Source organism: Furipterus horrens, unplaced genomic scaffold (assembly GCF_987537825.1).
Source record: "Furipterus horrens unplaced genomic scaffold, mFurHor1.1.pri manual_scaffold_1, whole genome shotgun sequence".
NCBI classification, from domain to species: Eukaryota; Metazoa; Chordata; class Mammalia; order Chiroptera; family Furipteridae; genus Furipterus; species Furipterus horrens.
The window spans coordinates 19434258-19446279 of record NW_028327171.1 but is presented as its reverse complement, the minus strand read 5'-3'; the positions used below and the strand labels follow the sequence as shown (position 1 = coordinate 19446279).

At 34.1% G+C, this 12022-nt stretch overlaps 1 long non-coding RNA gene across 3 annotated transcripts in view; it reads left to right on the top strand.

Moving 5' to 3' along the window:
• Positions 1–7949, top strand: part of LOC150020733 (uncharacterized) — a 448609-nt gene extending 440660 nt beyond the window's left edge. For all 3 annotated transcript variants that reach the window (XR_016509813.1, XR_016509802.1, XR_016509812.1), the window contains one exon: positions 7584–7949. This is a non-coding gene — a long non-coding RNA (uncharacterized LOC150020733). The remainder of the gene's footprint in view (positions 1–7583) is intronic.
• The last annotated feature ends 4073 nt before the right edge of the window (positions 7950–12022 follow it).

Genomic DNA, 12022 nt, shown 5'->3' with positions numbered 1-12022 from the left:
AATTCATTGAGGGGAATACCCAGAAATGTATCATTTTTTGTATAATGTGTAGACAACTCTGTATCCATTTCTTTTCTTAAACTAAGATCTGAATTGTGGGATTTAGGTTATGCAGAATGAATAACCATAATGTATCCAAAAGAAACAAAGGTGAGATTGATCTGTCCTGAATTGGCAGACAGTTTTACTGTGTCAGGCTATTTCCTTGATCAATGAAAATATACACTCTAACCTTTAACAAATCAATACATTTGATTGGAAAGGATGAGAACAAAGCATGAGAATGCAGGATGCACTTGAACCTTCACAGTTCAGAAATATTTAAATGATGTTGATAATGCTTAGAAGCATTTTCCTCTATTCCCATATAATGGAAGCTTCTTTAACCTATGTTGAAAACCTAGGTAGTAAAGTTTGAGACAATGTTATAGTGACATTCTTCATGAAACAGTATATTTTCAAAGTTGAACTTGTCTCCTAGTATTTATACTTCTAAGTGTGTCTTAATCATGATATAATTTCTATCACTGAACATGGAGCTAGCACAGTGAAAATTCAATCTTGAAACTAATATGCATGATTTATATAATACTAATTTTCAAAAATATCATTTTAATAAGAAAAATTATGAAGGAAATAACTAACTATAAAGAGAAAATATTTTCTTAATTTAAGCCAATTTAATCTATTAATTTGTGTCCCTTTCCTACCTACTGTGATCAATAAATAAATTAAATTTAAAAGACCCTACAAAATTAGTACACTTTTTCCTAGTGAAGAAAACTCTAAAACAAAATTGATTATGAACACTCAGAATAATAGCTATTCATTAATAACTTTATTCCACCTAAATTAAGCAGCACTCAAAATGAATATTTTTTAAAACCAACAAAGTTGTTTTTAAAGTTTTTAGTCATTCACAGATATTTTCATACTCATGATTCACCTGATTTTATGACATATATATTTATTTATATAGTCTAATTTTTTACAAATAACTTTTCCAAAGAAACTATGACTTCTTCTCCTTCATGTGTATAACAATGTATACACATTTTTCTAACTCTTAGAAAATGCTGCTTTCCCAGCTCTGAAATGAAAATACAAGTGGGGCAAAAGCAGTTTTACAGTTGTGAGCACATGAAACACAGTTTGTTTTTGTATTATTTATTAATTATTGTATTATTTTCCATACAAAATACCGTAAGTCTACTTTTGCCCCACCCTGTGTAATATATATTATTTCAAATAAATGAAAATGTAAGTGTAAATAGGGTAATCTGAGGAAAAGACCTATAGAATATGCAACTAATCTGAAATTACACATATTTGAGATTCAGTTATAGGTGTGACATCTCAGGGACATAGAAAGAGGATATATCATTGGTCTTTCTGGGAATAAATACTACAGGGCGGTACTATGAGGACTAAATGAAACAATTATGTATAATACTGTATCTAACCAGTAGATGGTAATGACCAACATGTGTTTCCAATTTTACTCCCCTTCATTGTACACAATTTTAGGCTGAATTAGACCTCAGTGATTTACTTAGTCATTCCTCCTAATTTTAGGGATAAGAGAACTGTTTCTGAGAGATAAATGACTTGAAGTCCATAAACTATTATTTACGCAGTGGCGCTAGAAGCAATTTACTGACTCCTAGATCAGCTCCCTTCCCACTTCGCAACTTTCATTCCAAGTGGAACTTATAAAATGTAAGGAAAATAGTACTCTTCTATAGTTATGCTAGCTAAAACTAAATTATAATTGCTCCATTGCCATAGTATTCAAGCTTTAAATTTGGCAGTAATTTTGAAGTCTTTTGCTATCACTTAAACTTTTCCATTCTGCCCCACCTTAAAAAGACAAGATTAATTCTTTCCTCTCTCACCTGTTAGGAAGCACACCAGCACAGCAACACAGCAGGGGGGAAATATATATATTTCTGATAACTTTAAAAAATATTTTCCATATTTAAATATAAGTTGAAAGTGACATATTTTTGTCATCTCCATATTGCCCCTCATCATCATATCCTGCCTTCTTCCTGAAAGGGAAACACTTCACCAGCATCCTTGAAACCTATTGGTTCATGTGTGTGGCTGAACAACAGTGACTATTACTGTCGCTCTCCCCTCAACACCCCCCTCAAGTTCACGTTGTTGCTCTAATTACCCCTGTCTCAGACTTGCTTTCCCCAAGTCTCCTCTCTCTGGTGTGGATTTGAATGTGATCCTCTTGTGGATATAGATGACAGACTTGATTGGCAAGTGGATTTCGCACTTGGGGAAAACAGAGGGGGGAGTGGAAGAGGAAAGGAGAGAGGGAGGGAGGAAGGATGAGAGCAACAGAGAAAGATTGCTAAAGAGTTACAATTATATCCATTTCCTAAGCAGTAGAATAAACATTGGATTTCACATGCCAGAATCTAAAGGAAGAGAAATCTATAATATTATTTCCATGTTAATTGGGATGCTGTGCACTTAATTACGAAAAGAGAAGAGAAAACTAATTTCAGGATGACACATAAACCTTTTGCATCCCAGTTACAAACTTGTCTGAGCTAAATACTGAGCCATCCCCTAGTCCGAATACTAAAATCTTAAAAGAAAATATGGATCAGATATTTTTCCTTGTTGAAAACCAGCTGTATCTTTCACCATAAAATTTTTAAAGTAATAGTTCATACAGATTTATGTTACTTTGTTTCCATTTTGTTTAAAGTATTAGTTCCAGAATGTGATTAATAACTCAAAATTATTTTTACAAGGTCTACACACACACACACACACACACACACACCTGTTTCTTCTCAATGTTTTATTTAATAGAAAGTTCCCAACAGATCATCCTAGTTCATGGGTACCTGATTTTTGTCTCCCCTTTAATTATTTTTTTTTTAATTGAAACATAGCTGTGGCCACTCTTAACTGCTATTCCTTCCTTGTATTGATAGAATTTTTGAAAAATGCTCTTTTTCTGAGTTTTAGCTACTTACACTACTATTACATCCTTTTACTGAAAACAGAAATATGTGATAATGAGTCATTAGACACTAAAAAGATCATGATTTTCACTTCTGGAAAGGACAGACACATAAAGAATCTCTCAACCCTGGCCGGTTTGGTTCAGTGGATTGCGCACTGGACTAAGAACCAAAAGGTCATGGTTTAATCCCCAGTCAGGGCATATGCCTGGGTTGAGTGCCAGGTTCCCAGTTGGGGGCATATGAGAGGCAACTGATGAATGTATCTCTTGCACATTGATGTTTCTCTACCTCTCTTTCTCCCTCCCTTCCCCTCTCTCTACAAATGAATAATAAAATCTTTAGGGAAAAAATAGAATCTCTCAAATTTACCTAGAGACTTTAGGTTGAATATTTTGTGTGTATGTGTCTTCTGATGTTGTTTTTTTTTTAACTACCTTAAAATTAATTTCTGCAAAACACATCACCTTAAATAGTCTTGATGATGTCAAAACTAGTAACTAAAACCGCTGATTCTCTTCAGTCAAATGAAATTCTCTTATTTTAGATCTTCAACTAAATCACAGTAAATTCAGTCTCTTAAAATAGACTGGAATGGAAGTATTTGGACCCCAATGATCAATTATGCCATAAACTTTCCAGAAGGACAGTTTAAGTCAGCACTGTCCAATAAACTTTACACAAGGTTGGAAATGTTTTATAGCTGCATTTTCCAAAGTGGTAACCACCAACCCTGTGTCCTGTTTATGTATTTGAAATATGTCCAGGGCAACAGAGAAACTGAATATTTACTTTTTTGATGAATGAGTGATGTTTTTACTTTTATTAAATTTATTGGGGTGACATTGGTTCATAAAATTATATAGGTTTCAGGTGTACATTATCTATATATTGTATTGTGTGTCCACCACCCCAAGTCAAGTTTCCTTCCAATACTGTTAATCTCCATTTTACCCTCTTTTACCTCCCTCTGGTAATCACCATATTGTTGTATGTGTCAATAGTTGTTTTATTTAGTTTTAATTTAAATATCTACATATGGTTTGCTGTACTTCATGGGAGAGTGTAGTTTAAGTAGAGCAAAGGAAATATGCAAGCCATAAAAACAACATATTCTGCACATCCATAAATTTTGAGTCAAAGTTTGAACTGTGGATCATTTTTTCTCCTTCCTCTTCCTTCCCTTAAGCCACTTCTTTTTAAGTATGATTCCCATAATAAAACTGATTCCAAATGGTCTTTATAAGAAATGGCCTTATTAATAAGATAGAAGGCAGGTGGTATTAAGTATTTCAGAGTAGTTATTGTTTCCTTTAGCTCAGTGTATCATATAATACACATTTAGGCATATCTTAGTTATTTTTTAAGTTAAGAGAACAAAATTCAAGTAACATAAAAATAATTGATTTAGCAAGACCTCATATGTGTTGCATTACTTAAACTAAATATAAAAGAGAGAGAAATGTTTACTTTGTAAACACTTTAACCAAAATCAGAATCTCATTTAGGGGTGTTTTAGTATTGATGATTAGAAGTTTAGAATCAGAGGAGACCTTAACCCCATATCTGTGACAGTGGTAATTGAACTGATTGATTGCAACATCTTCTTTCAAATAATATTGATTATGCAGAAAGACCACACAGCTAAGATATCAGTAGGCAGTTTGCTGTAAGCTCATGTTCAATTATTAAAATAGTCAACATTTTATGTCTGATAGCCATAGAGAGGTCATGACATTAATTTATCCTGAGAATTGTGGGCAACTGTCTAGAAAAAAATAGCACAAAAGGACACAGATGCTGGAAAGCTAAAAACAAAACAAGAGATGAACCTCTGAGCAGAGACTTGCAGAAATGACAGGTAGATTTAGAAGAAGAAAGGAAGAAGTCAGCAGGCATCTCACTGCTACAGGCAATACGTATTTAAAGCTATGCTGTGTGTGCATTAATTTCTGTTATAGTTTTATATTAAATTCTCAACTTGAACACTATTCCTGAGTCTCCGGTTTCTGCAATCTAATTTCGTATTTTATTTGTTGCTTCAGTGTTCAGTGATTCTTTGCTTCTTTCCTTTGATTTTTTTCTTTCCCTTCTTCATTCCCCTCCCTCTTCCCATTTCAATATTTCCTTTTCGTTTTTTCTTCTTGCTTCCTCTCTCTCATGAAAACATCTACTTAATTCTATGTTTCCTTCAAGTGCTCAGTTTTTTTGTGTGTTTTTTTATGTGTTTTTTTGTTTTTGCACTTGAGTTTTTCTTTCTTTTTTCTCTTCCTTTTTCTTTAAAACCAGGAGCCTGTAGGAGCTTATTTTAGACATACATGTCCGCCTGCTGATGCTTCTGTCTCTTTATGGGCTGTGTGATCTTTTCTTTGGAACCTCTGCAAATGGTTGTCCTTCACGTTGGTTGTCACAGATCTGTTGCCAAACTGCTACCTTAGTTGGTCCTGCAGTGCCGCAGTGCATGCTGGGATCTGTCTGTGTGAGTAAACTGGAATTTCAACAGCACGAGACAGCATTCGAGTTGGCTGGAGAATTGCTGTACTTCTCTTTTGTATGTATTTCTTGTATGCTGCAGAGTCACCGGTGGCTAACTCTGAAACGTAATTCAGGAATCTTGCTCATGGAGAAGGGAGAGGTGGGCCGTTTACCACATTCTGTCATTACAGTGAAAAATTGAGGAACAAAGGAACTGGATGAATACCTATATACTGCCTTTTGTGTTGTGAAACACGGTACACAAACATGACTGTGTTCAGCCAAATATTTTACTTCCTTTTATAACAATGCATATAGATTGTTTTCACATACGCACATGAGTCCATATTTTATGTAAACATATATTCAGTCTTTAATATTTGTAGCCTGCAAATATTTCTTAATCTCAAAGACTTTTATATATTCATCAACACAGCTATTTGATATATTTTTTAAATTCTTAAATCAACAAAATAATAAAAAATATACTACTATCCTGTTGGTTGATTTCATTCCAGAAACTTAAGATTTCAACACAGTTTAAATCATATTGATGATTCAGATCCTGGCAGAGCTTATGATTCTTATGAAATGAGAGCATGGCTAGTAAAAATATTAAGCAATTATTTTTATTAAAATCATAGTACCTTTCATTATTAAATAGAAACTATTAATGTATACAGATCATTCTCACCCGTGTGTCTCTTGAGCAGTTTGGGGGTTTCATACAGAAGAGAAAAGACTCCTTTTGCCCTTTTGACAGTCAGGGGTAGGGAGGGGAAAGAAGGCATAGAATATGATATAGGATGGTTCGAGAATTGCTGGCGTTATTTCTCTTCTCTCACGTGTGGGTCTGGCTCCCTGGGATAGTGAATCCAGGACGAGACTGTGTCCGAGGCTTTTTCCACAATTGCATTTGGAGCTCTGTGCTATTGATTAGGGGGAGAAAGGGTGGGGATCAAATGTGAGGTGAGGGGAGGACCAACTGACTACTGGCTCATGGAAGCACAAGATATTTTCTTCCGGAAAGATGTCAAACAACTGAGACGTAGCCGCAGAGAAAGTTAAAGGTGGAAAAAAAGAGACTCTGGAAGAAATGAAGGCATTTCTGATGAAAGCCTTGGGGCTTATTCTTTTCACTCCTTTGCTTTCTTGCAGTTCTTTCTTTCTTTCTTTCTTTTTTTTTTTTTTTTTTTTTTTTTTCCTTTCTTCCATCATCTGACATGCAAAGGCTAGAGTGACAGCGTCATGCAAATGCTGCAGTCCCGCAGGTCTGGGAGAGGGTGGATGCTAGACTGTGAGTTAATGTTAATGATGAGCGCGGTGAAAATACCAGCCGCTGCCACCCCCTGCACACAGAGCGCTCTGAGTCAGCATCAGATGCTTTGCCTCGCCTCTCGCTGGGTGTCTGTATGCCTGTGCGCGCGCCTGCTCGCTCGGGCACCCGTGTCTAGCCGAGGGGAGGGGGTGGCGTGTGAGTGTGTGGAGGGTAAAAGCCAGTCAGTCAGTGAGAAGCAAAGGTACGTTGGAGAGCAACTAAAATCTGACTGATTTCCATCTTTGGAGCATCAGATGTATTCCCTAAGGAGGATGGGTCTCCGTGATGGGGGTGGTATAATTATGTTAATGTCATATTTATGGAGGGGTGAGATTTTTCATTCTAATAATTGGTTGAATGCTATGGTCAAAAATTGTAAAGCCATATTCAGTTTTAAGGAAAAAGCATGGACTTAGATTTAAGAACTGCTTTATTTTTTGTTTTTTGTGAGTGCTGCTTTTTTTATTTGATTAAAAAAAACTATTTACTATTTTAAGCCATAACTGATTCAGTATGGAAAAAAATCAAATGATAAAGAGAAAGAAATCTTATATAATGATGCATTGCATCATGGAGCAGAATCTTTAAAGTCTTACAAGGCAAAGTAAAGATCTGGACAGGGGGTGGGGGGTGGCTGGAAAGGGGTGTGGTACTAGGGTGGGGGAGGGGGGCAGTTAGCAAATATTTTGTTCAGCATAGCTTTCCTTGCAGCTTACTTGGAAATGGATGATTCACCTGTTCTACAGGAAAACATTCTAATTCTTTCCATTTTTTTTCCCCCTCCTCTTTTCCCTTTTAAGATCAACCACTTCAGAAGAACCAGATTCCACTTCTGTGGCCAGGACTTTTATGTTATGGCTGGTCCGATTGTTTTACCCTGCGTTCTATGCTACTAAACCTTGGATCATTCCTAAAGTACAAATTCTGTTCTCCAACCACAAACAAGACTAAAAGATCGGAGGAAATTCAGTGACTATACAGGATTGGGATTGTATATTTTTTTCAAAAGTACTGAGCTTTTGAATGCAACTATCTAAGATATAGAATCATTTTTTTTCCTATGTTGCTAGCATTTTTAGTTACATGTTTATTAAGTGGCATTGCTCATATAGCTGCAGAGTATGCATGGAAATATTTGCTGTCTGAATAGTTTGGAGATTCAAAGAGAAAACTCAAGCTTCGGAGGTATTAAATTGTGAAATGCAAAAAAAGTTTTTGTTTTATTCTTAACTGCAACAGTATATATTTAAATCAGATTTAAAGTATTATATGTCCTGGGCCCACCTTAACAGATGTGCTATATAGAAGTCTAATGAGAAGCAAAATTTCAATCAGGGTCCCATTACTGGGATATAATCCTTTTTGAATGTAATAGAGCTATGGTGTTGCCGTACAAATCTGCTAGAAACAGATTTTAACCCATTTGTAGTCTCTTTCTTTGGATCTAATGGAATGACTCTTAACTGTTCATTGTTTGTATTGTTTCTCATATTCCTCATTATTTTAAGGTTTGTGAATGGTTGTCATCGTGAATATGCAGCTCATCCTCACTTTTATATATCATATATATATATATACATATACATATATATCTATGTATATATTTTAATTAGTATTTAGAGGGAAAAGTTTAACTGAACCCATCTGTAATTTTTAAGCTAGCCTTATAACTAAAGAAGAAGAATTCTACCGCATCAAACCAGACTTTTCCTAGTCCCTGAGACCCTAACTTGTGAGGTATTTCAGTAACATCACAAGTCAGGCTCTTGGGACCTAGGCGGAGGGGAACCAGCAGCTTTGGACCTTATTGATTGTCTGCAGTTACCACCAGAACAAAAGAACATGCATAGATTCTGCCTAGGAGAAAAGAACAATGCTCTTCTTTATAATCAGCAATGTTTTCACCAGGACCCACCCCCAAAAATACTATTTTCAGAAACTGTACTCTAAAGTGATTCCAGAGTTTCAGCGAATCGCATTTATATATTACAATTACCATATAAAAGCACTATATCTGTGTAAGAAGCAAAATTAAAATACAAATGTTTTTAAACTGCTTCTTTTGGTGTATTTAAGGTGGCTGGTCTAGGAGAATATTTCCTTATTTATTAATGAAGAAAGTGGCTTATATTTTTATAACTTTTTTATATGCATAGAATATGTACATTAGCTACTCATATAAATCCTGTATGTCTCCACGTAACTATGGCTCAGAATTTGCAATATATAGCTATAATCATGCTTGAGGCCTATAAATAAAATGATTTCCAATCCTCTTTACTGGCCCTATTAGATTTTACTGCTGATTTTATAAGAATGCTGCTTTATATTTGGCTTTTATTGCAAGAGTTTTCCTTAGTGTTTTTAACCAGGTACAATACCTTATATATGTTATTACATTAGAACATTCTCTTGTTATAAGCTTGACTGAGAACTCATAACAATAATTAGCCAAAATATGGTACCTTTTAGTTTTTATATTTTAGTTTGTATAAACTATAGACCTATGTGAAGTAACAAGAAATAGTACCTCTGAGGTCAGACTGCTTTAGTTCTTCTGTCAGCTGGAATCTGAAGTGCATAGTTTTAGTTTTATAAGAGATAACTATTCCAGCTATAACTAATGTGCCATGTTTGAACATTATTAGCCATGACCACATCAAATATGTATTTTGGGAAGTAGAATTAATATATCAAATCTATTTTAAAATTTTATTAAAATGTTACAGTTATTAAGATTCAAAATAAAGATGAGAGACTCTCCGTAATAGAAAAAAACAAAGCAATTTCATTCTTTTAACTCTAATGCTTTACATAAGTACTATAAATTTATCTTCTTCATTGTTGAAATAAATTTGTGAATGTATTTTAGAATACTGTATGAAGTCTTTGTTCATCATTTTAATGAATTTGTTATAGTTACTTATGATTTGAGATATCACAGAATACAAATTACCCATGAGTTATATTTCTTTAAAAATTGAAATTACAATATGGTAAACATACTCCTCGTCCATACAAGGCACATAGAATATGTTTAAGTGTGTATTCACACTGTACCTATTTAGGTTATTTATTTATTTCACCTATTTCATTTTTCTAGAATCTCCGAAATTTTAAGTGTGTGCATGTGTGTATAAACATATGTTTCAAAACTCTCAATGAAAGGAAGTAATATAAATAGTAAAGATTTGGGTAGCATTTATCTTTTACTTCCTTTAACTTCATTCTCATTATAATTAAACATTTTTCAAAGTGTAAGTTTCTCAATACAAAGAACTCTATATGTAGCTACAAAGAACTCTATGTATATGTAGCTACAAGTACACAGAAACTTGACCATATTTAATATCAATGTTTACACAATGGGTCAGAAACTGCCTCATATAAAACAATATCACATACAGGTATATTTTTATAAACACCTGTTTAACATAATTATAAATAATATGTATAAGATGTTACAGCAGTTTAGTTCCAAAATAGTGTAAAGGATAAATGTTTGTTAGCTGTAGTGACATTAGATAGAAGCTATTTCAAATGCAAACATTTCTTTTTATGTTATCATATTAATGAGCAACACTATATATTAACTTCTATTTCATAAAAGAAAGGCACCAAACCTGAATTTTAGAATGCAATGATGTTTATTTTTCTCATAACCTTATTATATATATATATATTTACTAATCATAGTGCATTCTTTGGACCCTCTCTTTGTAACTTTCCTATATATAAACTGTCTTTTCTGAGAGCATCATGAATAAAGCTCTTCTCTGACTCCATAAAGGTGAGTAAAGCTGTAAGTGGGTGACTTTGTTTTCAGCAATTTCTTTATGCTATATCTAGATAGATGGAAGGCACTTTTTCTGCATTTCTATCATAGCTGTCACAGGATAATACTGTTTGGGGGGCTCTATAATATGATTTTGAAAATCAGATCATACTAAGCTTAAAATAAAAGGAAAGATCTACAACAAAGAGCGAGGAAATGATGTGTGTTGCATACAAAAAAAGCAGTGATATTAACAATTCGATGGCTTCCTGGTTGGGAAACCAGCCTGAGCCAGACGCATATATTAAGGGCTGTCTGCTGCTGATGTGAGCTTGCTCAATGCGGTGGAAATGAGGAATCACCTCCTCTCTGACACTGGCTTATTTTTTTACATTTTAATTTTGAAATAGCAAGTCACTGTTTTACAAAAGTATACTAACCCTTTCCATTTTCCTTTCTCACATTGTTTGCTGGGGTAGTATGAACTCCAAGTTACTTTTATTTAAAATATCATCACTCACCTTAAACATCTATCAAAACCAATGAAGTATTGGTTTTTTTTCTTTTGTCCCTTTGCATTGTTATGTTAATTTTGTGATTCTCAGCCTTTGAACTTTTAATCTCTGTGAGGAAAATATAAATTTTCCAAAATAGCATTTTTTAAAACCTTTTAGGATCCAACAAGGAAGCCACTTCTGGAATTTTGCCAAATCTAGATATAATTACATTTCATTTCAAGGTTCATGGGATCCATATCTTTCTTAGTTTCAAAGCCCTTAACACTTTAGTGCTCCACTGAAACTACAGAAGAAGTGTAGAGATATTCTAAAGTCAGTTAAGCATTAATCTACATTAATAATGTCAGAGCAGGTATAAGTATCCCAGAGGAATTATAGTATAAATTAATTACTAATGTAATTAGAAAAGGTATATACTACCTGAAATTCCTCTTCAAAAGGATATGCTGGCACACATGCCTAGGCTTGGTCAAATTCACCTGCTAAATATGGAAATGGTTTTACAGGCTGTCCTGTTTGAATGAGTTTCAAAAAGAGCAGTATATATAGGGTAGGCCATGTACACATGAAATGCAGCCTACATTTTTGTAAGCAACAAATGCAATCATCATTTTGATTACTTGGATTACTTTATTTAATTTCTTAACTTATTTAATTTACCACTAAAATCACAGTGATCTCTGAGTCTAGTATTTGGAAAGGAAAAATAAGTTCCCAATAGAAGTTTTTTAAGATCCTGGGCATTTGTAACAATATAGTTTTTAGTGTAGCTTTGTGACTCATATTTACTCTGCAGAAACTGAGTTGGTATTATTATCTGTCATCTCCATATTTTGTTTTCTGATCTGTCAGTGACCAAACACACACTGAGGCATGTATGAGTGTGTGTGTGTGTGTGTGTGGATAGAGAGAGAGAGATCTTAAAACCATTCGTATTTTTTCAATG